This window comes from Dama dama, chromosome 33 (genome assembly GCF_033118175.1).
Source record: "Dama dama isolate Ldn47 chromosome 33, ASM3311817v1, whole genome shotgun sequence".
Taxonomy (NCBI): Eukaryota; Metazoa; Chordata; class Mammalia; order Artiodactyla; family Cervidae; genus Dama; species Dama dama.
Window position 1 is genome coordinate 13,963,009 of NC_083713.1, and position 26,366 is coordinate 13,989,374.

The 26,366-nt window shown below is 36.2% G+C and overlaps 1 non-coding gene across 1 annotated transcript; it reads right to left on the reverse strand.

The window, feature by feature from the left end:
- Positions 1-9,762: 9,762 nt before the first annotated feature.
- On the reverse strand, positions 9,763-9,869 carry LOC133051315 (U6 spliceosomal RNA). The gene has a single exon (XR_009691820.1). It is a non-coding gene; the product is annotated as a U6 spliceosomal RNA (small nuclear RNA).
- Between the last annotated feature and the right edge of the window lie 16,497 nt (positions 9,870-26,366).

A 26,366-nucleotide genomic window follows, 5' to 3' on the forward strand; every position in this document is an offset into this window, starting at 1 on the left:
TAGAAACCCTCTAGGCCAGAAGGGAATGGCTGGACGTACTGAAAGTAATGAAAGAGAATAACCTACAACCTAGATTACTGTATCCAGCAAGGATCTCATTCAGATATGAAGGAGAATTCAAAAGCTTTACAGATAAGCAAAAGCTGAGAGAATTCAGCACCACCAAACCAGCTCTTCAACAAATGCTAAAGGATCTTCTCTAGACAGGAAATGCAGAAAGGTTGTATAAACGTGAACCCAAAACAACAAAGTAAATGGCAACGGGACCACACCTATCAATAATTACCCTAAATGTAAATGGGTTGAATGCCCCAACCAAAAGAAAAGATTGGCTGAATGGATACAAAAACAAGACCCCTATATATGCTGTCTACAAGAGACCCACCTCAAAACAAGAGACACATACAGACTAAAAGTGAAGGGCTGGAAAAAAATATTTCATGCAAACGGAGACCAAAAGAAAGCAGGAGTCGCAATACTCATATCAGATAAAATAGACTTTCAAATAAAGGCTGTGAAAAGAGACAAAGAAGGACACTACATAATGATCAAAGGATCAATCCAAGAAGAAGATATAACAATTATAAATATATATGCACCCAACATAGGAGCACCGCAATATGTACGGCAAACACTAACGAGTATGAAAGAGGAAATTAATAGTAACACAATCATAGTGGGAGACTTTAATACCCCACTCACACCTATGGATAGATCAACTAAACAGAAAATTAACAAGGAAACACAAACCTTAAATGACACAATGGACCAGCTAGACCTAATTGATATCTATAGGACATTTCACCCCAAAACAATCAACTTCACCTTTTTCTCAAGTGCACACGGAACCTTCTCCAGAATAGATCACATCCTGGGCCATAAACCTGGTCTTGGAAAATTCAAAAAAATTGAAATCATTCCAGTCATCTTTTCTGATCACAGTGCAGTAAGATTAGATCTCAATTACAGGAAAAAAATTGTTAAAACTTCAAACATATGGAGGCTAAATAACACGCTTCTGAATAACCAACAAATCATAGAAGAAATAAAAAAAGAAATCAAAATATGTATAGAAATGAATGAAAATGAAAACACAACAACCCAAAACCTATGGGACACTGTAAAAGCAGTGCTAAGGGGAAGGTTCATAGCATTACAGGCTTACATCAAGAAACAAGAAAAAAGCCAAATAAATAACCTAACTCTACACCTAAAGCAATTAGAGAAGGAAGAAAGGAAGAACCCCAGAGTTAGCAGAAGGAAAGAAATCTTAAAAATCAAGGCAGAAATAAATGCAAAAGAAACTAAAGAGACCATAGCAAAAATCAACAAAGCTAAAAGCTGGTTTTTTGAAAAAATAAACAAAATTGACAAACCATTAGCAAGACTCATTAAGAAACAAAGAGAGAAAAACCAAATTAACAAAATTAGAAATGAAAATGGAGAGATCACAACAGACAACACTGAAATACCAAGGATCATAAGAGACTACTACCAGCAGCTCTACGCCAATAAAATGGACAACTTGGATGAAATGGACAAATTCTTAGAAAAGTATAACTTTCCAAAACTGAACCAGGAAGAAATAGAAGATCTTAACAGGCCCATCACAAGCAAGGAAATCGAAACTGTAATCAAACATCTTCCAGCAAACAAAAGCCCAGGACCAGATGGCTTCACAGCTGAATTCTACCAAAAATTTAGAGAAGAGCTAACACCTATCTTACTCAAACTCTTCCAGAAAATTGCAGAAGAAGGTAAGCTTCCAAACTCATTCTATGAGGCCACCATCACCCTAATTCCAAAACCAGACACAGATGCCACAAAAAAAGAAAACTACAGGCCAATATCACTGATGAACATAGATGCAAAAATCCTTAACAAAATTCTAGCAAACAGAATCCAACAACATATTAAAAAAATCATACACCATGACCAAGTGGGCTTTATCCCAGGAATGCAAGGATTCTTTAATATCTGCAAATCAATCAATGTAATACACCACATTAACAAATTGAAAGATAAAAACCATATGATTATCTCAATAGACGCAGAGAAAGCCTTTGACAAAATTCAACACTCATTTATGATTAAAACTCTCCAAAAAGCAGGAATAGAAGGAACATACCTCAACATAATAAAAGTTATATATGACAAACCCACAGCAAGCATCACCCTCAATGGTGAAAAATTGAAGGCATTTCCCCTGAAATCAGGAACAAGACAAGGGTGCCCACTCTCACCACTACTATTCAACATAGTGTTGGAAGTTCTGGCCACAGCAATCAGAGCAGAAAAAGAAGTAAAAGGAATCCAGATAGGAAAAGAAGAAGTAAAACTCTCACTGTTTGCAGATGACATGATCCTCTATATAGAAAACCCTAAAGACTCTACCAGAAAATTACTAGAGCTAATCAATGAATATAGTAAAGTTGCAGGATATAAAATTAACACACAGAAATCCCTTGCATTCCTATATACTAACAATGAAAAAACAGAAAGAGAAATTAAGGAAACAATACCATTCACCATTGCAACAAAAAGAATAAAATACTTAGGAGTATATCTACCTAAAGAAACAAAGGACCTATACATAGAAAACTATAAAACACTGATGAAAGAAATCAAAGAGGACACAAACAGATGGAGAAACATACCGTGTTCATGGATTGGAAGAATCAATATTGTCAAAATGGCTATTCTACCCAAAGCAATCTATAGATTCAATGCAATCCCTATCAAGCTACCAACGGTATTTTTCACAGAACTAGACCAAAGAATTTCACAATTTGTATGGAAATACAAAAAACCTCGAATAGCCAAAGTAATCTTGAGAAAGAAGAATGGAACTGGAGGAATCAACCTGCCTGACTTCAGACTCTACTACAAAGCCACAGTCATCAAGACAGTATGGTACTGGCACAAAGACAGAAATATAGATCAATGGAACAGAATAGAAAGCCCAGAGATAAATCCACGAACCTATGGACACCTTATCTTTGACAAAGGAGGCAAGGATATACAATGGAAAAAAGACAACCTCTTTAACAAGTGGTGCTGGGAAAACTGGTCAACCACTTGTAAAAGAATGAAACTAGAACACTTTCTAACACCATACACAAAAATAAACTCAAAATGGATTAAAGATCTAAATGTAAGACCAGAAACTATAAAACTCCTAGAGGAGAACATAGGCAAAACACTCTCTGACATAAATCACAGCAAGATCCTCTATGACCCACCTCCCAGAATATTGGAAATAAAAGCAAAACTAAACAAATGGGACCTAATGAAACTTAAAAGCTTTTGCACTACAAAGGAAACTATAAGTAAGGTGAAAAGACAGCCCTCAGATTGGGAGAAAATAATATCAAATGAAGAAACAGACAAAGGATTAATCTCAAAAATATACAAGCAACTCCTACAGCTCAATTCCAGAAAAATAAATGACCCAATCAAAAAATGGGCCAAAGAACTAAACAGACATTTCTCCAAAGAAGACATACAGATGACTAACAAGCCCATGAAAAGATGCTCAACATCACTCATTATTAGAGAAATGCACATCAAAACCACAATGAGGTACCATTACATGCCAGTCAGGATGACTGCTATCCAAAAGTCTATAAGCAATAAATGCTGGAGAGGGTGTGGAGAAAAGGGAACCCTCTTACACTGTTGGTGGGAATGCAAACTAGTACAGCCGCTATGGAAAACAGTGTGAAGATTTCTTAAAAAACTGGAAATAGAACTGCCATATGACCCAGCAATCCCACTTCTGGGCATACACACTGAGGAAACCAGATCTGAAAGAGACACGTGCACCCCAATGTTCATCGCAGCACTGTTTATAATAGCCAGGACATGGAAGCAACCTAGATGCCCATCAGCAGATGAATGGATAAGGAAGCTGTGGTACATATACACCATGGAATATTACTCAGCCATTAAAAAGAATTCATTTGAACCAGTCCTAATGAGATGGATGAAGCTGGAGCCCATTATACAGAGTGAAGTAAGCCAGAAAGATAAAGAACATTACAGCATACTAACACATATATATGGAATTTAGAAAGGTGATAACGATAACCCTATATGCAAAACAGAAAAAGAGACACAGAAATACAGAACAGACTTTTGAACTTTGTGGGAAAATGTGAGGGTGGGATATTTCAAAAGAACACCATGTATACTATCTATGGTGAAACAGATCACCAGCACAGGTGGGATGCATGAGACAAGTGCTCGGGCCTGGTGCACTGGGAAGACCCAGAGGAATCGGGTGGAGAGGGAGGTGGGAGGGGGGATCGGGATTGGGAATACATGTATATCCATGGCTGATTCATATCAATGTATGACAAAACCCACTGGGAAAAAAAAATAATAATAATAAAAATAAATTAAAAAAAAATCTAGAAATTGCCATCTTTATGGTGGTAAAAAGATGATACAGTATTTTTGCTTTTATTATTACCTGTATATAAAAAGTCAGAAAATAAAGAATCCATTTCTGTAACTACTCTATTGAAAAAATTTTATGAAATTATTTGACTAAAGAAAACATTTTTACCAAATGGAAACTTTTATCATTTGACGCTGAGAAGTATTGGACCAAACAAAATTTAGATATTTTTTCATATATTATTTCTGCTATTTCTTCATAATGAAGTTATGAAATTATTTTCAAGAATAAGGAGATTTTTAGAAGTGTTGTGGACAGTAGTGATGAATATAACATATAATCTATGAATATTATCTATTTTGAGTTCTGTTTTACCCATCTTTCATTGTATGTATTATTACCACCAACTTGTGCTTATGAAAAAATAAAAATAGCCATATTTGTAGACATTACAGTATGTGAATCCTTTATATGATTTGAATTCTTTATATGATTTGATCATTACAAAAATGTTTTGACTTGGTGGTTAGCATATATATTCCCACAAGCTAAAAAAGGATTATTTAAATAGTATGCCTACAAATTTTGGTTCATAAAACTAGAGAAAATTCAATGTTTTGGATTCAGATGCAGTACTCTTTTCCTATAGAGGTCACTGTCTCTTAACAAGGAATGAAGGCACATTCAGGTAAAGTACTTATTTTCTTGGCTTGAGAGTAATGCAAATAAGTGAACTAAGAACTTCCCAAAATAAAAGATATTTTTAATGTCATTAAATAGTGGAAAGATCAATACAGAGCAAATCATATATTAACACTCATTAAAAATTTTTTTTCATTTATTTTTATTAGTTGGAGACTACTTTACAATATTGTAGTGGTTTTTGCCATACATTGACATGAATCAGCCATGGATTTACATGTGTTCCCCTTCCTGATCGCCCCTCCCGCCTCCCTCTTCATCCCATCCCTCTGGGACTTCCCAGTGCACCAGCCCTGAGCACTTGTCTCATGCATCCAACCTGGGCTGGTGATCTGTTTCACCCTTGATAGTACACTTGTTTCAATGCTGTTCTCTCTGAACATCTCACCCTTGCCTCTCCCACAGAGTCTAAAAGTCTGTTCTGTACATCTGTGTCTCTTTTTCTGTTTTGCACATAGGGTTATCGTTACCATCTTTTAAAATTTCATATATATGCGTTAGTATACTGTATTGGTCTTTATCTTTCTGGCTTACTTCACTCTGCATAATGGGCTCCAGTTTCATCCATCTCATTAGAACTGATTCAAATGAATTCTTTTTAATGGCTGAGTAATATTCCATGGTGTATATGTACCACAGCTTCCTTATCCATTCGTCTGCTGATGGGCATCTAGGTTGCTTCCTTATCCTGGCTATTATAAACAGTGCTGTGATGAACATTGGAGTCCACGTGTCTCTTTCAGATCTGGTTTCCTTGGTGTGTATGCCCAGAAGTGGGATTGCTGGGTCATATGGTAGTTCTATTTCCAGTTTTTAAGAAATCTTCACACTGTTCTCCATAGTGGCTGTACTAGTTTGCATTTCCACCAACAGTGCAAAAGGGTTCCCTTTTCTCCACACCCTCTCCAGCATTTATTGCTTATAGACTTTTGGATAGCAGTCATCCTGACTGGCATGTAATGGTGCCTCACTGAGGGTTTGATTTGCATTTCTCTGATAATGAATGAGGTTGAGCATCTTTTCATGTGTTTGTTAGCCATCTGTATGTCTTCTTTGGAGAAATGTCTGTTTAGTTCTTTGGCCCATTTTTTGATTAGGTCATTTATTTTTCTGGAATTGAGCTGTAGGAGTTGCTTGTATATTTTTGAGATTAATCCTTTGTCTGTTTCTTCATTTGCTATTATTTTCTCCCATTCTGAAGGCTGTCTTTTCACCTTACTTATAGTTTCCTTTGTAGTGCAAAAGCTTTTAAGTTTCATTAGGTCCCATTTGTTTATTTTTGCTTTTATTTCCAATATTCTGGGAGGTGGGTCATAGAGGATCTTGTTGTGATTTATGTCGGAGAGTGTTTTGCCTATGTTCTCCTCTAGGAGTTTTATAGTTTCTGGTCTTACATTTAGATCTTTAATCCATTTTGAGTTTATTTTTGTGTATGGTGTTAGAAAGTGTTCTAGTTTCATTCTTTTACAAGTGGTTGACCAGTTTTCCCAGCACCACTTGTTAAAGAGGTTGTCTTTTTCCATTGTATATTCTTGCCTCCTGTGTCGAAGATAAGGTGTCCATAGGTTCGTGGATTCATCTCTGGGCTTTCTATTCTGTTCCATTGATCTATATTTCTGTTTTTGTGCCAGTACCATACTGTCTTGATGACTGTGGCTTTGTAGTAGAGTCTGAAGTCAGGCAGGTTGATTCCTCCAGTTCCATTCTTCTTTCTCAAGATTGCTTTGGCTATTCAAGGTTTTTTGTATTTCCATACAAATTGTGAAATTCTTTGGTCTAGTTCTGTGAAAAATACCGTTGGTAGCTTGATAGGGATTGCATTGAATCTATAGATTGCTTTGGGTAGTATAGTCATTTTCACAACATTGATTCTTCCAATCCATGAACATGGTATATTTCTCCATCTATTTGTGTCCTCTTTGATTTCTTTCATCAGGGTTTTATAGTTCTCTGTGTATAGGTCTTTTGTTTCTTTAGGTAGATATACTCCTAATATTTTATGCTTTTTGTTGCAATGGTGAATGGTATTGTTTCCTTAATTTCTCTTTCTGTTTTCTCATTATTAATGTATAGGAATGCAAGGGATTTCTGTGTGTTAATTTTATATCTTGCAACTTTACTGTATTCATTGATTAGCTCTAGTAATTTTCTGGTAGAGTCTTTAGGGTTTTCTCTGTAGAGGATCATGTCATCTACAAACAGTGAGAGTTTTACTTCTTCTTTTCCTATCTGGATTCCTTTTACTTCTTTTCCTGCTCTGATTGCTGTGGCCAACACTTCCAACACTATGTTGAATAGTAGTGGTGAGAGTGGTCACCCTTGTCTTCTTCCTGACTTTAGGGGAAATGCCTTCAATTTTTCACCATTTAGTATAATGTTTGCTGTGGATTTGTGATATATAGCTTTTATTATGTTGAGGTATGTTCCTTCTATTCCTGCTTTCTGGAGAGTTTTTTTTTTTTTTTTTTTTTTTTATCATAAATGGATGTTGAATTTTGTCAAAGGCTTTCTCTGCATCTACTGAGATAATCATATGGTTTTTATCTTTCAATTTGTTAATGTGATTGATTTGTGGATATTAAAGAATCCTTGCATTCCTGGGATAAAGCCGACTTGGTCATGATGTATGATCTTTTTAATATGTTGTTGGATTCTGTTTGCTAGAATTTTGTTAGGGATTTTTGCATCTATGTTCGTCAGTGATATTGGCCTGTAGTTTTCCTTCTTTTGTGGCATCTTTCTCTGGTTTTGGAATTAGGGTGATGGTGAACCCATAGAATGAATTTGGAAGTTTACCTTCCTCTGCAATTTTCTGGAAGAGTTTGAGTAGGATAGGTGTTAGCTCTTCTCTAAATTTTTGATAGAATTCAGCTGTGAAGCCATCTGGTCCTAGGCTTTTGTTTGCTGGAAGATTTCTGATTACAGTTTCAATTTCCATGCTTGTGATGGGTCTGTTAAGATCTTCTATTTCTTTCTGGTTTGGTTTTGGAAAGTTGTACTTTTCTAGAAATTTGTCCATATCTTCCAAGTTGTCCATTTTATTGGCATAGAGCTGCTGGTAGTAGTCTCTTATGGTCCTTTGTATTTCAGTGTTGTCTGTTGTGATCTCTCCATTTTCATTTCTAATTTTGTTGATTTGGTTCTTCTCCCTTTCTCTCTTAATGAGTCTTGCTAACGGTTTGTCCATTTTGTTTATCTTTTCGAAAAACCAGCTTTTAGCTTTGTTGATTTTTGCTATGGTCTCTTTTGTTTCTTTTGCATTTATTTCTGCCCTAATTTTTAAGATTTCTTTCCTTCTACTAACCCTGGGGTTCTTTATTTCTTCTTTCTCTAGTTGCTTTAGGTGTAGAGCTAGGTTATTTATTTGACCTTTTTCCTTGTTTCTTGAGGTAAGCCTGTAATGTTATGAACCTTCCCCTCAGCACTGCTTTTACAGTGTCCCATAGGTTTAAAGTTGTTGTGTTTTCATTTTCATTCGTTTCTATGCATATTTTGATTTCTTCTATGATTTATTGGTTATTCAGAAGTGTGTTATTTAGCCTCCATATGTTGGAATTTTTAATGGGTTTTTTTTTTTCTTTTTTTTTTCCCTGCAATTGAAATCTAGTCTTACTGCATTGTGGTCAGAAAAGATGACTGGAATGATTTCAATGTTTTTGAATTTACCAAGGCTAGATTTATGGCCCAGGATGTGATCTCTTCTGGAGAAGGTTCCGTGTGCACTTGAGAAAAAGGTGAAATTGATTCCTTCGGGGTGAAATGTCCTATAGATATCAATTATGTCTAGCTGGTCCATTGTATCATTTAAAGTTTGTGTTTCCTTGTTAATTTTCTGTTTAGTTGATCTATCCATAGGTGTCAGTAGGGTATTAAAGTCTCCCACTATTACTGTGTTTTTGCTAATTTCCCCTTTCATACTCGTCAGCATTTGCCTTACATATTGCGGTGCTCCTATGTTGGGTGCATATATATTTATAATTGTTGTATCTTCTTCTTGGATTGATCCTTTGGTCACTATGTAGTGTCCTTCTTTGTCTCTTTTCACAGCCTTTATTTGAAAGTCTATTTTATCTGATATGAGTATTGCGACTCCTGCTTTCTTTTAGTCTCCATTTGCGTGAAATATTTTTTTCTAGCCCTTTACTTTCAGTCTGTATGTGTCCCTTGTTTTGAAGTGGGACTCTTTTAGACAGCATATATAGGGGTCTTAATTTTGTATCCATTCAGCCAGTCTTTGTCTTTTGGTTGGGTTGTAAATGGGTTTTAAATTCAACCCATTTACATATAAGGTAATTATTGATAGGTATGGTCCTGTTGCCATTTACTTTGTTGTTTTGGGTTCACGTTTATACAACCTTTCTGCATTTCCTGTCTAGAGATGATCCTTTAGCATTTGTTGGAGAGCTGGTTTGGTGGTGCTGAATTCTCTCAGCTTTAGCTTGTCTGTAAAGCTTTTGAATTCTCCTTCATATCTGAATGAGATCCTTGCTGAATACAGTAATCTGGGTTGTAGGTTGTTCTCTTTCATTGTTTTAAGTATGTCCTGCCATTCCCTTCTGGCCTGAAGAGTTTCTATTGATAGATCAGCTGTTATCCTTATGGGAATCCCTTTGTGTGTTATTTGTTGTTTCTCCCTTGTTGCTTTTAATATTTGTTCTAAAAATATGGAATGCTTCATGAATTTGTGTGTCATTCTTGTGCAGGGGCCATGTTCATCTTCTCTGTATCATTCCAATTTTAGTATATGTGCTGCTGAAGTGAGCACTTAACACTCATTTTTAAGTTGATCAAGATAAAGCTTCATAAAGGTCCTACACTATTACATAAAATTAAAATGTCTTGGGTATAGCAACAAACATTTGACTTAGTATTGAAATTGTGCTGATAACCTTCACTAGTTTGAATTTTCAGCCCTTTATGTCCAAAATTCTGAGAATTAACTGCTATTACTGGTTCTGTAATTAATTCTAAATGGGGAAGATGTAGGAGGTAGATGATTTAAAGTTTCCTTTTAACTGAACACAGTCCTTTATTTGCCATAAATATGTTTCCTAAGTTTCAAGGCAAAAAAGGGTCTTGAACAAGAATTTTACTCTTTGATTAATTAGAACATTTAGTTGAGAGCTAGTTCCAAGAAAAAGTTCAGAGAGAATTTTATTTTTAGAGGACTCATCTCCCGTTAACAAGAATAATGAAATGAGTGAATCATATAATGCAATTGGAGCCTGGTCCTGGCAATTATGCAGCCATTTACCCCTCAGTGACAACTTGGGAGCTAGAGTTTCAGCACATTCTGGGTGTTGATTTCCTACAGGGGCATGTTTATGTTGTAGATGAAGCACAGGCTGCTTGGAAGGCTTCAGATGGTTCTATTGGGTTGAGGATTAATGAGGTTAAATTAACTCAGTCACTTAATGCACATTTTATTGAGGTTCAAGCTGTTCAGACTGTTGCTGTTAATATGAGTAACCCAGAATGTTGCCAGTTAAATGTAAGTTACGCATCAGGGATGCCAGGGTCATTAGTGACAGAAAGAAAGCAATTTTATTTGGTCATGACATTTATCATAAAGGCATTCTCATGTTTACATACACACATATATATTTTAAATATTATGTAAAAGATATCTATAACTATCTTTAAAAACATAAGAATGCCTATGTGGTATATATGTGAAATATATATGTGTATGTATGCCTATATGTATATATATAATATATATTATATATTATATGTATATATAATATTTACTCCAAAAGTTGTTTATTTAGGGATATTGTTGTTACCTCAGATAGGATTATGACCTTATATTTAAATATTTTTGTGCTGATTTTTGAGAACAAATTGTTGACATAAGAAAGAAAAGTGAAATGAGCAAAATTTCCTTCCCTCATCAGCTGTGCATATGAGGAACATCTTGGATAAATGTTTTGTTCTAACCCTATGATATCATCAACCTGAAAAGCTCCTATGTTGAGATGATTGAGTTAGATCCATGATGTAACGCCCGAGTATCTATTCATTCACTAATTTATTCAGTCCTTGTTTTTTGACCATCTGATATATACTACCACTTACACTAATGCTGAGGATAGATAGTTCTAGCTCCCTTACATTTAATATGTTTATTAGCTTCTTCACTTAAATATGCATATCTTATGTTATCAAGGGCTTTATGACTTCCTGTGGAGCTTTCACAGGTGTACTACTGGCTTTAAAATAATGATTTCTAGATGCTCATAAATTAAATAAGCCCCCTAGGTGATGGAATCTAATATTCATGTAAATTGCTCCATTTTTACTCTAGACAACAAAGTAAGCTTAGAACAACATAAATGACAACACCCTCCTCTACCAAAGGGCCCCACACAGATGCTTTACTGTCTTTTTCTGCAAGTACTATAAAGCTCTCATTATATATAGAATTCCATGACTTATTCCACTTCCTATAGGCTGAGTTTTCACTTGAAATGTCTGTTTTACTCTCAGGACATGCATAAGGACATTGGAAAAATTAATCCAGGGTACATCTGTGGAAAAGAACGCACACATGCACACCCTGAATAAAGAGTTCTTGGCAAGTCTCCAGGAGTCTAAGCGCATACTTGCCTAGAAATACTGGTGCACCCTATGTTGCCACTTCTCTCTACCCCTGGCACAGCACTCCCCTGGTTTGGAAGCAGGGCTTTGGCATCCCTACTGAGAACAGGGCACTGAGAAGTGATTGCTAGAGGGAAGAACCATTAGAGTTGCCAGCCACCACTGCAGTTTTATTGTTCTTCTTTTCATTTTTATACTGCTATTTTCTGATCATTCTCCAGCTTAAAGGAACAAATAATATTTATTTAATACAACAAATTCTTTTTAACTACCAAATGTTTTGTAGGCTTTTTAACTTGACTCTGGCCCTTCAGATATTTGGGTGTGGGGAACAGAAGAAGGGCTCAAGGTCATATAAAATCATAGTGATACAAAGCTGTATTTAGTATCATAGCCAAGACACATGTACGTCATGGCTCTGAGATTATAGGTATTCAATGTATTTTAGTTTCTTTTTTGCTGGTCTTACATATCTGCATGGAGTAGGCTAGGTGTACATAGAACTTTGAAACAACCAGAGGTGTTTGTCTTTAACTTGGTTGGCTATCAGAAATTACTGAAATTCATTTCCCTAAGATAATAAAACCATTGGTATAAAAGGAAAATTTTGGAAATTAACTACTTTTATAAAGTATATGTGACATTATAGAAACCCAAATTTAAAATATGCCTGGAGGTGTTTAATACTGAGTTATTTTTTGGCACATCTATATGCCTAAACATGATGTACTCTGCATATAGGTTAAATCAGCAGGGTGACAATATAGAGCCTTGATGGACTTCTTTCCCAATTTTGAACCAGTCTGTTGTTCCATGTCTGGTTCTAATTGTTGCTTCTTGACTTGCATACAGGTTTCTGAGAAGGCAGGTAAGGTGGTCTGGTATTCCCATCTCTTCAAGAATTTTCCAGTTTGTTGTGATCCACACAGTCAGAGGCTTTAATATAGTCAATGAAGCAGAAGTAGATGTTTTTCTGGAATTCTCTTGCTTTGTTTATGGTCCAACGGATGGTTGCACTTTGATCTCTGGTTCCTCTGCTTTTCTAAGTCCAGCTTGTGTGTCTGGAAGTTCTCAGTCCTTGTATTGTTGAAGCATGGAGAATTTTGAGTATTATTTTGCTAGCTTGTTAATTGAGTGCAATTGTGTGGTAGTTTGAACATTCTTTGGCTTTGCCTTTCTTTGGGATTGGAATGAAAGCTGACCTTATTCAGTCCGGAGGCCACTGCTGAGTTTTCCAAATTTGCGGGTGTATTGAGTGCTTTTTAACTTTTATGCAGAGTACATCATAAGAAATGTTAGGCTGGATGAAGCCCAAGCTGGAATCAAGATTTCCGGAAGAAATATCAATAACCTCAGGTATGCAGATAACACCACCCTTATGGCCAAAAGTGAAGAGGAACTAAAGAGCCTTTTGATGAAGCTGAAAGACAAGAGTGAGAAAGCTGGCTTAAAACTCAACATTCAAAAACTAAGATCATGGCATCTGGTCCCATCACTTCATGGCAAATAAGTGAGGAAACAATGTAAACAATAACAGACTTTATTTTCTTGGGCTCCAAAATCACTGCAGCCTTGAAGTTAAAAGACACTTTATCCTGTGAAGAAAAGCTATGGCCAATCTAGACAGCATATTAAGAATCAGAGACATTACTTTGTGGACAAAGGTCCGTCTAGTCAAGCTATGGTTTTTCCAGGAGTCATGTTTGGATGTGAGAGTTGGAGCATGAAGAAGGCTGAGCATCAAAGATTTGATGTTTTTGAACTGTGGTGTTGGAGAAGACTCTTGAGTGTCCCTTGGACTGCAAGGAGATCAAACCAGTCAATCCTAAAGGAAATCAACCCTGAATATTCATTGGAAGGACTGTTGCTGAAGTTGAAGCTCCAGTATTTTGGCCACCTGATGCAAAGAGCTGATTCATTGGGAAATACTCTGATGCTGGGCAAGATTGAAAGCAGGAGGAGAAGGGGACGACATAGGATGAGATGGTTGGATGGCATAAAACATCTATGAGTTTGAGCAAGCTCCAGGAGATGGTGAAGGACAGGGAAGCCTGACATGCTGTAGTCTCTGGGGTCACAGAGAGTCAGACATGACTGAGTGACTGAATAACAACAATATGTCTAAATGGGTTGATTATTCATTAAAAATGAAAAAGATGCATTTTCAAGGTTGGGCATTAGAATTTTTTAAAACAACATATTCTATAAAGTTAAGATAAGAGAATTATAAAAGAAAAATGTTCAGAGATTGGTGAAAGTTGGACTTTCAGAATATGATAGAAGGAAATGAACAAGATAGAAACGTGCTGATATGGTCAGTTTTTAGAATAAACTATTAAAGCATTTAAAAAACATGACAGTGATAGACATGATATCTCTTCAGTATACTGAAATTAGTACTATAAAGAAATTTCAGACACATCGAGATCTGGGGAGGTCAGCTGATTTATAAGCCTATTTTACCTTGACATGACAGAAATATCTTTTATTGTTTAATTCAGAGCTAAAATAAAGCTTTGAAAGAAATGGTACATTTTCTTTGATATCTCAGTATGCTTCCTATGAAAATATATCAATACAGGAATTAATTTTTCCCTTATCATATAAAAGACATTATATCTTATATATATAGATATATATGTATATTTGTCCTTTATTATTCAAGTAATATTTATGAGTTTATTATTTGTCTCATTGTAGGAGATTTAAGGAATGAGATCAGGGGGTTTTGTTAAAAAATAATTTAATTGAAAAGAATAAAAGAGTATATGGAAAACAAACTTGGAAGAAGTAGAGTATCTGGTGTCAGTTAAGTCCAAAACTTTATGGCTTAGGTTTTCAGAATATATTACCTGTCTTCCACTTTGTTTCTCCAGCCTCCTCTCCTATATTATCTAGCTACAGTAAGCTGAATTGCTCATGTCAGTTATCATTAACACACAAGTGAAAAGAATTTGGCAAGAATTTCAGCTGATAATTTTTAGAGCTACAACTTAAGATCTGTGGTAAAATATTTGAAGGATGTATAGGACAACCTAAAGCTGAAAGCTAGTATATTCTAGTTTAGGTAGAATTGCCCTGTTAGGTGCTGAGGTAATGCAAGACTATGAAGATAAATGTGTACTGTGTGTTTTCAGTAGACAGTCTGATGTGTTCTGCATTATGCAGTTGTATTGACAATAGAATCTTGGCACAATAAAGTCTAAACACAAGGGAAGGAAGTGATAATATACTAAATGCAAATCATAGATTGAAAACAAATTGTCTTGGTAGTTCTTTCTCCATATAATCTCGGATTTTTAGTTGATTTTGACACTCTATGGGTATACATTTTACAATAGGGTTTCAAATATCCATTATCTTTGTTTTTATCTCCTGTCCTCAAGAGTTAAAACTAAAATAAAATCATGTTATAAAAGAGAGCACAAGATCAAGACTCTGGAGTATTAATCATGACACTGGTACTAAGAAATTAGTTAAGAGGAACAGAATAAAATCTCTAAAAATATGATTCAAATTTGGAACTTAAAATATCTTCAGAGTTTAATTCCTGTGTTCAGGAATGGTAAAATACCAGGTGTCAAAATGTAAATTTTTCTAGGCTGATTTACTTTGTTAGAGAAATGTTGAGTCCTCATTTTCATTCATTACTTTATTAATTAAACTGATAAATAAATACATTGAGTTCCTACTTTGTGCCAGGCACTCTGCTAGGTCTTGGGGTAAGTAATAAATAATAAATAGTAAATAAGTTCCAAAACAGAAGTAGAGTCATGGGTGTAGAAAACAAACAGGATTACCAGGAGATAAAGGCAGGTGGATAAATTGGAAGATTGAGACTGACATATACACACTAATGTCTATAAAATAAATAACTAATAAGAATCTACTGTATACCACAAGGAACTCTATTCAATACTCTGTAATGGCCTATATTGGAAAAGGATCTTGAAAAGAATGGATATATGTGTATGTATAAATGATTCACTTTGCTGTATGCCTAAAACTAACACAACACTGTAAATTAACTTATATTCCAATAAAAATTTAAAACAATAGTAAGTAATAAGTAAAAGTATAAATGTGAAAATTTTTATGGATGAAAGATTGGAGGTATAGAGAGAGTGTGTAATAGAGGAAGTTGACTGATACTCTGTGCCGGAAAAATCTTCCCTAAATATGTGACATTTGAGTTTCTGTTGAATGATAAATAAGAATCAACTGAGTGTACAGAGTCTTGGCTGAAGGAAATGCAGCATGCATTGTGGGTTAAGTTTTGTTTCCTAAAAGATATATGAAGTCCTCATTCCAGTATTTCATATAAGGACCTTTTTGGAAATAGGATCGTTGCAGATACATTTAGTTGTTAAGATGGAGTCTTTCTGGAATAGGATGGGCCCTTAATCCAGTATTACTGATACCTGAATAAGAGGAGAAAGGACACAGAGACACAGACACATGAGGAAAAATGCTATGTGATGATGGAGGCAGAGACTGAAGTGCTGTAGTTGCAAACCAAGAAGAACCACAGCTCCTGGCAACCACCAGACTCTTGGAAGAGGCCAGAAAGAGTCTGTACTAATTTACAACTGCTTGGCTAGCTGAATTATTAATAACATCTACTTTCACTCTCAAAAGCACTCTGGTTTGCATGATAAGCTAAATGATTACTCTGGTTATAACTGACTAGTTGCTTCACTTAGAACTTGAAGGGGGAAAAATATGTCTCTTCTACCTAAACATTATTTTGAGCTGAAGGTAATTAAGAAGTAGCGAATTCAGGAAAAGCTCTCTCTTCCTCCTTTTTTGCCTAAAGGTAGAATGAGTCTAGACACTTATCAGCCCAGATAGGTAGCAGAGGAGTCTGCAGACAAACCTTACTCCATCAGTTTCCTCTCTTACATTTATCTTGTCACAGTTTGCCACCCGTGGAAGACTAAAACCACTTTCTTTCATCCTGTCATTTCTCCACAAATTTATTGTTCTGTGTTGAAGATACTATGTAAACTGGGGTACTAAACCACTTCTTTGAGTGGCTTATTCACTGGTTTCTCCCAGGTATATGTTAAGATACATGTGTTCGTAAACATTTGTTTTTCTCTTATTAATCAGTCTCTCATTATTGGGGCCCCAGCTGAGAACTTAGAAGGGATAGAAGGAAAAGGACTTTATCCTTTCCTATAACTCTTTCCAAATTTTCATGTTTTATGCTTTGTAGAAGAGATGTATTTGCTCTTTCCCAGGACTCATTCCTTTCTTTCTCACCAGTTGAGTCTCAGTTTTCCTTTGAAGAGTTTACACAACTTCACTGTCGTTTATGTGGGTTGATTCAAGGGTAGATTTCTATGGGCTTAACTTTATTGTTAAGTCCTATTGCATTGAGCACAGTGGTTGGATTAGGGTGGGATACATGACATATTTAGGGATATTGAGAGACCCTGAATTCCAGAACCTTGTATGGGAGGAAAAAAGACTCATGATGAATTATTAGTATGTGAGAACTAGAACCATCAGTCTTAAGGGGATAATTGATGCCAGTGAGGGGTGAGTAGAGAGTGAAAGAGAAACTGGTATTATGGTAACATTGTTTGAGCCACTGGGTCACGACTAGCCTGAATCTAGAACTGCTACTGGAATTTTATTCATGTGAATTAAAATTTGTCCCTTATCATTTAAGCTAACTTGACCCAAGTTTTGTCAGCTATAAAATGTTAAGTCCTAAGTGTAGGTTATTCTTCCATAATTGATGTTATATTGTACTAGTGAACTTATATCTCCTGGGGTGAGAAGGGTGGGGAAGTGGGTGGATGTTAAGTAGAGTTTGTTGTCTGTTGGATGAAGGCAAAAGATAAAATACTATGCTCCTGCATTTTTTCCCCTCTAGTTGCAGATTGAGAAGGGAGACTTGTAATTTAAGGAGTCTTCAAATTAACTGTATTTGAAAGGAATAAAGATGGAATTCTCTGGCAACCATGAAGAGCCATGCACGCAGAGATATAGCAAGATGGACAAAGTTATTCAAGCAGCATCTTTAGGATGCTCATCCTTTGGCATCATGGGCATTTGGTTCATTTTTAACTCATTACTTGTGCCTTTTTAAAAAAACAATATTGCAGTAAATGACATTTAATTAACCATAAAAACATATCCAGACTATTTATGCCTTATTGTTTACTCATTTTTACAGATATGGACTCCATCTCTAGCATCTCAGTGTCTTTTCTTATAGTATTTAACCAGTCTGACCTATTTGGAAACTTAAATATACTCTCTAGGTCCTACCAGAGCATCTAATCCTGCTTCTGTTACATTTCCCTGAATAGGAGTGATTTTGAAGATCTGATTCTGGGATTTCTGCACCAGGAATCTATTTACCTTGTATCAGATGTCTTCAGCCACTGTGTTAGGTACACATGTGGCCGATAGTAATGAGAGTGCAAGATTTATTTCCCATTCTTTACCTTTTGCATTTCAAGGTAGTATGGGTTTTATTCTTATAATTTAGACAGATGCTACACACAAGCTGGATAATTGAGGAACATGTAATGAAGACAATATTTACAAGGTTTAGAGAAAGCAGCTTACCCTGAGGCTTGTAGCAGCAGTAAGCCTTTAAAGATACTGGGGTGGGGTGGGAGTGGGGGGTTGGGAGGGGTGGGGAGTGGTTACTAGAACATGAAACCTCAAGGATGTACACATTACATTTAATGGGTACATTTATACAATATATTAAAACCGAAGTCTTAGTCATTTGAAGGGAATATAAGGAAACCTCTTTGAAAACTAAGAGTACAAGGTTTTTTGATTTATAAAACCAGATTTCTTTAACTGATGAGAGAGCTTGAGAGAGGACAGGGAGATAGGGAGGGGGAAGGAGGGATGGATTGTTCTGATTCATAAGGTCTTAAAGTACCTTGGCATTATGGGCATATATTATTTCAAAATGTATGCATATAAAGAGGATGTTATTTGTTAGTGGGATAGCATATTTTATGTTATATTTTAGTTTAGTCACACTTGATTTACCCAAAGTTGAACTTTAACAACCTTAAGTATAAAAACAAATTCTAACTCTATTCTTTCTTCCTCTTTTAACATTTTGCAGTATTTATTTCTGCTGGATTATCTAATTGCACCATGTTTGTTTACGAGTTGCATTTTGTAGAATTCAACCCTTTGTGTGCTTCCATTGAGCTATTTAGTGCATAGTATCTTTATATTTTTATATCTTTAGAGGATTGCTTCAAAGGCCCCTCTTCAGCCAACATTCTGGGTATGATTTTTAGACTTCTGTTTAAAAAATGTGAATCCCAGCTGAATTCTACCAAAAATTTAGAGAAGAACTAACACCCATCCTACTCAAACTCTTCCAGAAAATTGCAGAGGAAGGTAAACTTCCAAATTCATTCTATGAGGTCACCAAGACCCTAATACCAAAACCTGACAAAGATGCCACAAAAAAAGAAAACTACAGGTCAATATCACTGATGAACATAGATGCAAAAATGCTTAACAAAATTCTAGCAAACAGTATCCAACAACATATTAAAAAGATCATACATCATGACCAAGTGGGCTTTATCCAGGGAATGCAAGGATTCTTCAACATCCACAAATCAATCAATGTAATATACCACATTAACAAATTGAAAGATAAAAACCATATGATTGTCTCAATAGATGCAGAGAAAGCCTTTGACAAAATTCAACATCCATTTATGATAAAAACTCTCCAGAAAGCAGGAATAGAAGGAACACACCTCAACATAATAAAAGCTATATATGACAAACCCTCAGCAAACATTATCCTCATTGGTGAACAATTGAAAGCATTTCCCCTAAAGTCAGGAAGAAGACAAGGGTGCCCACTCTCACCACTACTATTCAACATAGTTTTGGAAGTTTTAGCCACAGCAATCAGAGCAGAAAAGGAAATAAAAGGAATCCAGATTGGAAAAGAAGAAGTAAAGCTCTCACTGTTTGTAGATGACATGATCCTCTACATAGAAAACCCTAAAGACTCCACCAGAAAATTACTAGAGCTAATCAATGAATATAGTAAAGTTGCAAGATATAAAATTAACACACAGAAATCCCTTGCATTCCTATACACTAACAATGAGAAAACAGAAAGAGAAATTAAGGAAACAATTCCATTTACCATTGCAATGAAAAAAATAAAATACTTAGGAATATATATACCTAAAGAAACAAAAGACCTAAATATAGAAAACAATGAAACACTGGTGAAAGAAATCAAAGAGAACACAGATAGATGGAGAAATATACCATGTTCATGGATTGGAAGAATCAATGTTGTGAAAATGACTATACTACCCAAAGCAACCTATAGATTCAATGCAACCCCCATCAAGCTACCAACGGTATTTTTCACAGAACTAGAACAAATAATCTCACAATTTGTATGGATATACAAAAAACCTTGAATAGCCAAAGTAATCTTGAGAAAGAAGAGAGGAACTGGAGGAATCAACCTGCCTGACTTCAGTCTCTATCACAAAGCCACAGTCATCAAGACAGTATGGTACTGGCACAAAGACAGAAATAAATGGAACAAAATAGAAAGCCCAGAGATAAATCCACGCACCTATGGACACCTTATCTTTGACAAAGGAACAAGAATATACAATGAAGAAAAGACAATCTCTTTAGCAAGGGGTGCTGGGGAAACTGGTCAACCACTTGTAGAACTGAACACTTTCTAAGAACACTTTCTAACACCATCAGTTCAGTTCAGTTCATTCACTCAGTCACTTCTCTTTGTGACCCCATGAATCACAGCACGACAGACCTCCCTGTCCATCACAAACTCCCGTAGTTTACTCAAACTCATGTGCATCGAGTCGGTGATGCCATCCAGCCATCTCATCCTGTGTCGTCCCCTTCTCCTGCCCCCAATCCCTCCCAGCACCAGGGTCTTTTCAAATGAGTCAGCTCTTCTCATGAGGTGGCCAAAGTATTGGAGTTTCAGCTTCAGCATCGGTCCTTCCAATGAATACCAGGACTGATCTCCTTTAGGAAGGACTGGTTGGATCTCCTTGCTGTCCAAGGGACTCTCAAGAGTCTTCTCCAACACCACAGTTCAAAAGCATCAATTTTTCGGCACTCAGCTTTCTTCACAGTCCAACTCTTACATCCATACATGACCATTGGAAAAACCATAGCCTTGACTAGATGGACTTTTGTTGGCAAAGTAATGTCTCTGCTTTTTAATATGCTATCTAGTTTGGTTATAACTTTCCTTCCAAGAAGTAAGCATCTTTTAATTTCATGGCTGCAATCACCATCTGCAGTGACTTTGGAGCCCCCCCAAAAAGAGTCTGACACTATTTCCACTGTTTCCCCATCTATTTCCCATGAAGTGATGGGACCATATGCCATTATCTTAGTTTTCTGAATGTTGAGCTTTAAGCCAACTTTTCCACTCTCCTTTTTCATTTTCATCAAGAGGCTTTTTAGTTCCTCTTCACATTCTGCCATAAGGGTTGTGTCATCTGCATATCTGAGGTTATTGATATTTCTAACACCATACACAAAAATAAACTCAAAATAGACTGAAGATCTAAACGTAAGACCAGAAACTATTAAATTCCCAGAGGAAAATATAGGCAAAACACTCTCTCAGAGAGAGTTTTATGTCACATAAACCACAGCAGGATCCTTTATGACCCACCTCCCCAAATATTGGAAATAAAAGCAAAAATAAACAAATAGGACCTAATTAAAATTAAACGCCTCTGCACAACCAAGGAAACTATAAGAGAGGTGAAAAGACAGCCTTCAGAATGGGAGAAAATAATAGCAAATGAAGTAACGGATGAAGAATTAATCTCAAAAATATACAAGCAACACCTGCAGCTCAATTCCAGAAATAAAAGACCCAATCAAAAAGTGGGCCAAAGAACTAAATAGACATTTCTCCAAAGAAAACATACTAAGAAACACATGAAAAGAAGCTCAACGTCACTCATTATCAGAGAAATGCAAATCAAAACCACAATGAGGTACCAGTTCACCCCAGTCAGAATGGCTGCTATCCAAAAGTCTACAAGCAATAAATGCTGGAGAGGGTGTGGAGAAAAGGGAACCCTCTTACACTGTTGGTGGGAATGCAAACTAGTACAGCCACTATGGAGAACAGTGTGGAGATTCCTTAAAAAACTGGAAATAGAACTGCCATATGATCCAGCAATCCCACTTCTGGGCATACACACCGAGGAAACTAGATCTGAAAGAGACACGTGCACCCCAATGTTCATGGTAGCACTATCCATAATAGCCAGGACATGGAAGCAACCTAGATGTCCATCAGCAGATGAATGGCTAAGAAAGCTGTGGTATATATACACCATGGAATATTACTCAGCCATTAAAAAGAATTCATTTGAATCAGTTCTAATGAGGTGGATGAAACTGGAGCCTATTATACAGAGTGAAGTAAGTCAGAAAGAAAAACACCAATACAGTATACTAACGCATATATATGGAATTTAGAAAGATGGTAACGATAACCCTGTATGCAAGACAGCAAAAGAGACACAGATGTATTGAATAGTCTTTTTGACTCTGTGGGAGAGGGCGAGGGCGGGATGATATGGAAGAATGGCATTGAATCATGTAAATTATCATATGTGAAACAAATCGCCATTCCAGGTTCAATGCATGAGACAGGGTGCTCAGGGCTGGTGCACTCGGAAGACCCAGAGGCATGGGATGGGGAGGCAGGTGGGAGCAGGGTTCTGGATGGGGAACACATGTACAACCATGGAGGATTCGGGTCAATGTATGGCAAAACCAATACAATATTGTAAAGTAAAATAATAAGTAAATTAATTAAAAAATAAAAAATGTGAATCCACTTTTTCCCTGTTTATTGTGCCATTCTTTATTCAAGTATTTCTCTCCATCAAAAGATGCGTTATTCACCCAGCAACTATCTAAACATATTTAATATGTGCTGAGACCTATGAGAAACATTGGTAATGCACAAATATTCATTCTCAACATGGGAAATCTCTGTTATTTTATAGAAAATGCATATCTGTAGAGCAGATCTATTTTAAACTATAATGTTGTTCAGTCACTATGTCTGACTCTTTGCAACCCTATGGACTGCAGCACACCAGGCTTTCTTGTTCTTCACTATCTCCCGGACCTTGCTCAAACTCATATCCATTGAGTCAGTGATGCCATCAAACTATCTCATCCTCTGTCCTTTTGCCTTTAATCTTACCCTGCATCAGGGTCTTTTCCAATGAGTCACTCTTCACATCAGGCGGCCAAACTATTAGAGTTTCAGCTTCAGCATTAGTCCTTCTGGTGAATATTCAGGGTTGATTTCCTTTAGGATGGACTGGTTTGATCTCCTTGCTGCCCAAGGGACTCTCAAGAGTCTTCTCCAGCACAATTTGATAGCATCAGTTTTTCAGTGCTCAGCCTTCTTTATGGTCCAACTCTCACATCTGTATCTGGCTACTGGAAAAACCACAGCTTTGACTATGCTCACTTTTGTCGGCAAAGTGATGTCTCTGCTCATTAATATGCTATTTAGAATTTTCATAGCCTTCCTTCCAAGGAGCAAGTTTCTTTTAATTTCATGGCTGCAGCCACCATCCATAGTCATTTTGGAGCCCAAGAAAATAAAATCTGTCACTGTTTCCTCTTTTTCTTCATGTATTTGTCATGAAGTGATGGGACTGTGTACCATGATCTTGGGTCTTTGAATGTTGAGTTTTAAGCCAGCTTTTTCACTCTCCACTTTCAGCTTCATCAAGAGGTTCTTCAGTTCCTCTTTACTTTCTTCCATTAGAGTGGTATCATCTGCATATCTGAGAATGTTGATATCTCTCCTGGCAATCTTGATTCCAGCTTATGACTCATCCAGCCCAGAATTTCTCATGATGTACTCTGCATGTAAATTAAATAAGCAGGGTGATAATACACAGCCTTGATGTACTCCTTTCCCAGTTTGGAACCAGTCTGTTGTTCCATGTCCGGTTCTAACTATTGCTTCTTGACCTGAATACAGGTTTCTCAGGAGAAAGGTAAGGTTCTTTAAGACTTTTCCACAGTTTGTTGTGATCCACACAAAAGCTTTAGTATAGTCAATAAAACAGAAGTAGATGTTTTTCTGGAATTCTCTTGCTTTTTTGATGATCCAGTGGATGTTGGCAATTTGATCTCTGGTTCCTCTGCCTTTTCTAAATCCAGCTTGTACCTCTGGAATTTCTTGGTTCACATACTGCTGAGGCCTAGCTTGAAGGATTTTGAGCATTACCTTTATAGCATGTGAAATGAGTGAAACTGTGTTGTAGTTTGAACATTCTTTGGTATTGCCCTTCTCTGGGATTGTAATGAAGACTGACCTTTTTCATTATAGTTTGTTTGCCCTGGATCGCCTACAGCCAAACAAGGTATAACGAATTAAGCCTATTCATAGTAGAAATTGTCAGTGTCCTGCTTATAACCCTTCAGTCCACTTGAGAGTTCACAGGGAAACAAACATGCTAAATACTGCTGTCCCCTGTATTCTTCTAACCAGGGGGTAGGAGCTGTCATGATAAGCAGTTGTTGTAGTCAAAGAGGAATGGGGGTTGGTGAAGAAATGCCTCAACATCTCAGTAGGCAAACTGTGAGATGCATTCTACTTGGCTCTCTGTGAGGTCCCCACAGAAACTGAGCCCCAGTTGTCACATTAGCAATTAACATTCTTTACTGACTTTCTTCTTTGTTCTCCTCACTTGCCGATTCCTACACATTGTTCACTGGGACCATTTACCAAAGAAACCACTTGCAACTTCAGTGTTGTCTAAGGATCTGCTTTTGAAAACCCACACTAAGATATTTAAATTATAAAATTTTGGTATTTCTATTATCAGGTGTTTTTTCTTTTGAATATTTTTTGATTATCTTTTTTACTAGAACACCTTAGAAATGAACTGTTTTGTTGGCTCTTTGAAAAGATGTTTTTTCATTATCTGACTCAAGCCTTCTTCCTGCCTTTGGCAAATTGAAAAATGAGTGTCCCTGAAGAAACAACAGTCACCAAAGATAAAGTATCACTTAACATTTTGTGCCCCTACCATATTTCTGCCTCAGGCAAGTGCCAGAATGGCGGAGACAATTATCTTGATTTCTGAAATAATAAAGTTGATAATTTTATAAGACTGCATATCAGTATGGATTTGTTTTTCCAGACCCTGTTTACTAGTCCCATTTCAGATTTTGTTCTAATAGTAGACTTCTTTTGATACCAACTCTTTTATCTTTATTTGTTCTCTTTTTGGAATATTTGACTCATTAGAAGGGACCATAGATAGTTTTATTTCTTTTCAATGAGACAGAAAGTGTGATGTGTATTACAAAATACACTTTCTTTAAGTCTTTGCAAAATTTTACAGATGGTTCCATATACTCATAAACATATACACATATATTTAGTACTGACATATACAAAACACATGTGTATATAAAAAACATATGTAGCCACACATGAAATAGAAAGGAGTAAATACAAGGAAAATAATAAAGAAATATGAAGAGTGTAATAGCTTCAGTTTCAATTTTCTGTCATTAATGCCTGCAGTTAAAACTGGCCTTAAGTATAATTATAGGAAGACTATTGAAACGCCTATTTTAAACTCAAATATCTTCTTCCTCAATTCCTTCAAGTGGCTTAGAACTCTTATGAGTATCTTATAATTTAGAACTTATTAAAAACATCTTAAACATCTTATCAGCATCTTATAATTTGGAAATTATTAATAAAAAGTATGTGATAAAGTTCCAAGAAAATGACATTTCCTTATATTTCCTCCAAAAGAACAAAAGGGTTATATAAAATTACATATGCTTATCATTTTAAATACATTCTGATAAATGTAAGTTCATTATCTGCATGTTCAGGATTAGCTAGTTAATGTGTTGGCAGGAGCAAAGTAGAATGATATGCTCACTAGTCTCCATTTCTGAGAGGTCAAGGCTATCCTCGCAGCTGAGGGAGGTGGAGTAAATGTCAGAAACTTGACATGGGGTCAGTACAATATATTGCAGAGTTGAAGGCAGTTGAGTGAGGAGAATAATTCCAGAGATTCAGAAAAACTGAAAAGAGGAGTGGAAGATTAAAGTATCATAAATTATTGACAACAAATCTATTGAATGTTTGTTTCCAGGACCAAACCTGATGAAAGATTAAAGTAATCACTTGTAAGAGGAGTGACTATAGTGAGGACAAGGAAATATGAGATGTTGGGACTCATGATAGGAATTCTTTGTTTTTTCAAAACTCTCTTCTTTTTAACCTACTACCTTTTGTTCTTTTCCCCCCTTCCCTTGCTCATTCCTCTTCCTCTTGCTCCTTCTTTCTTTCCATTCATCTGTCTCTCTTCCTCTCTTTCTTTCTTTCTTATAAGTTTTTGTATTAGTTTATCATTTTTAATTTTCAGTTCAGTTCGGTCTCAGTCGTGTCTGACTCTTTGCGACCCCAAGGACTGCAGCACGCCAGGGTTCCCTGTCCATCACCAACTCCTGGAGCTTGCTCAAACTCATGTCCTTTGAGTCATTGGTGCCAGCCAACCATCTCATCCTCTGTCATCCCCTTCCCCTCCTGTTTTCAATCTTTCCCCAAATTAAGGTCTTTTCC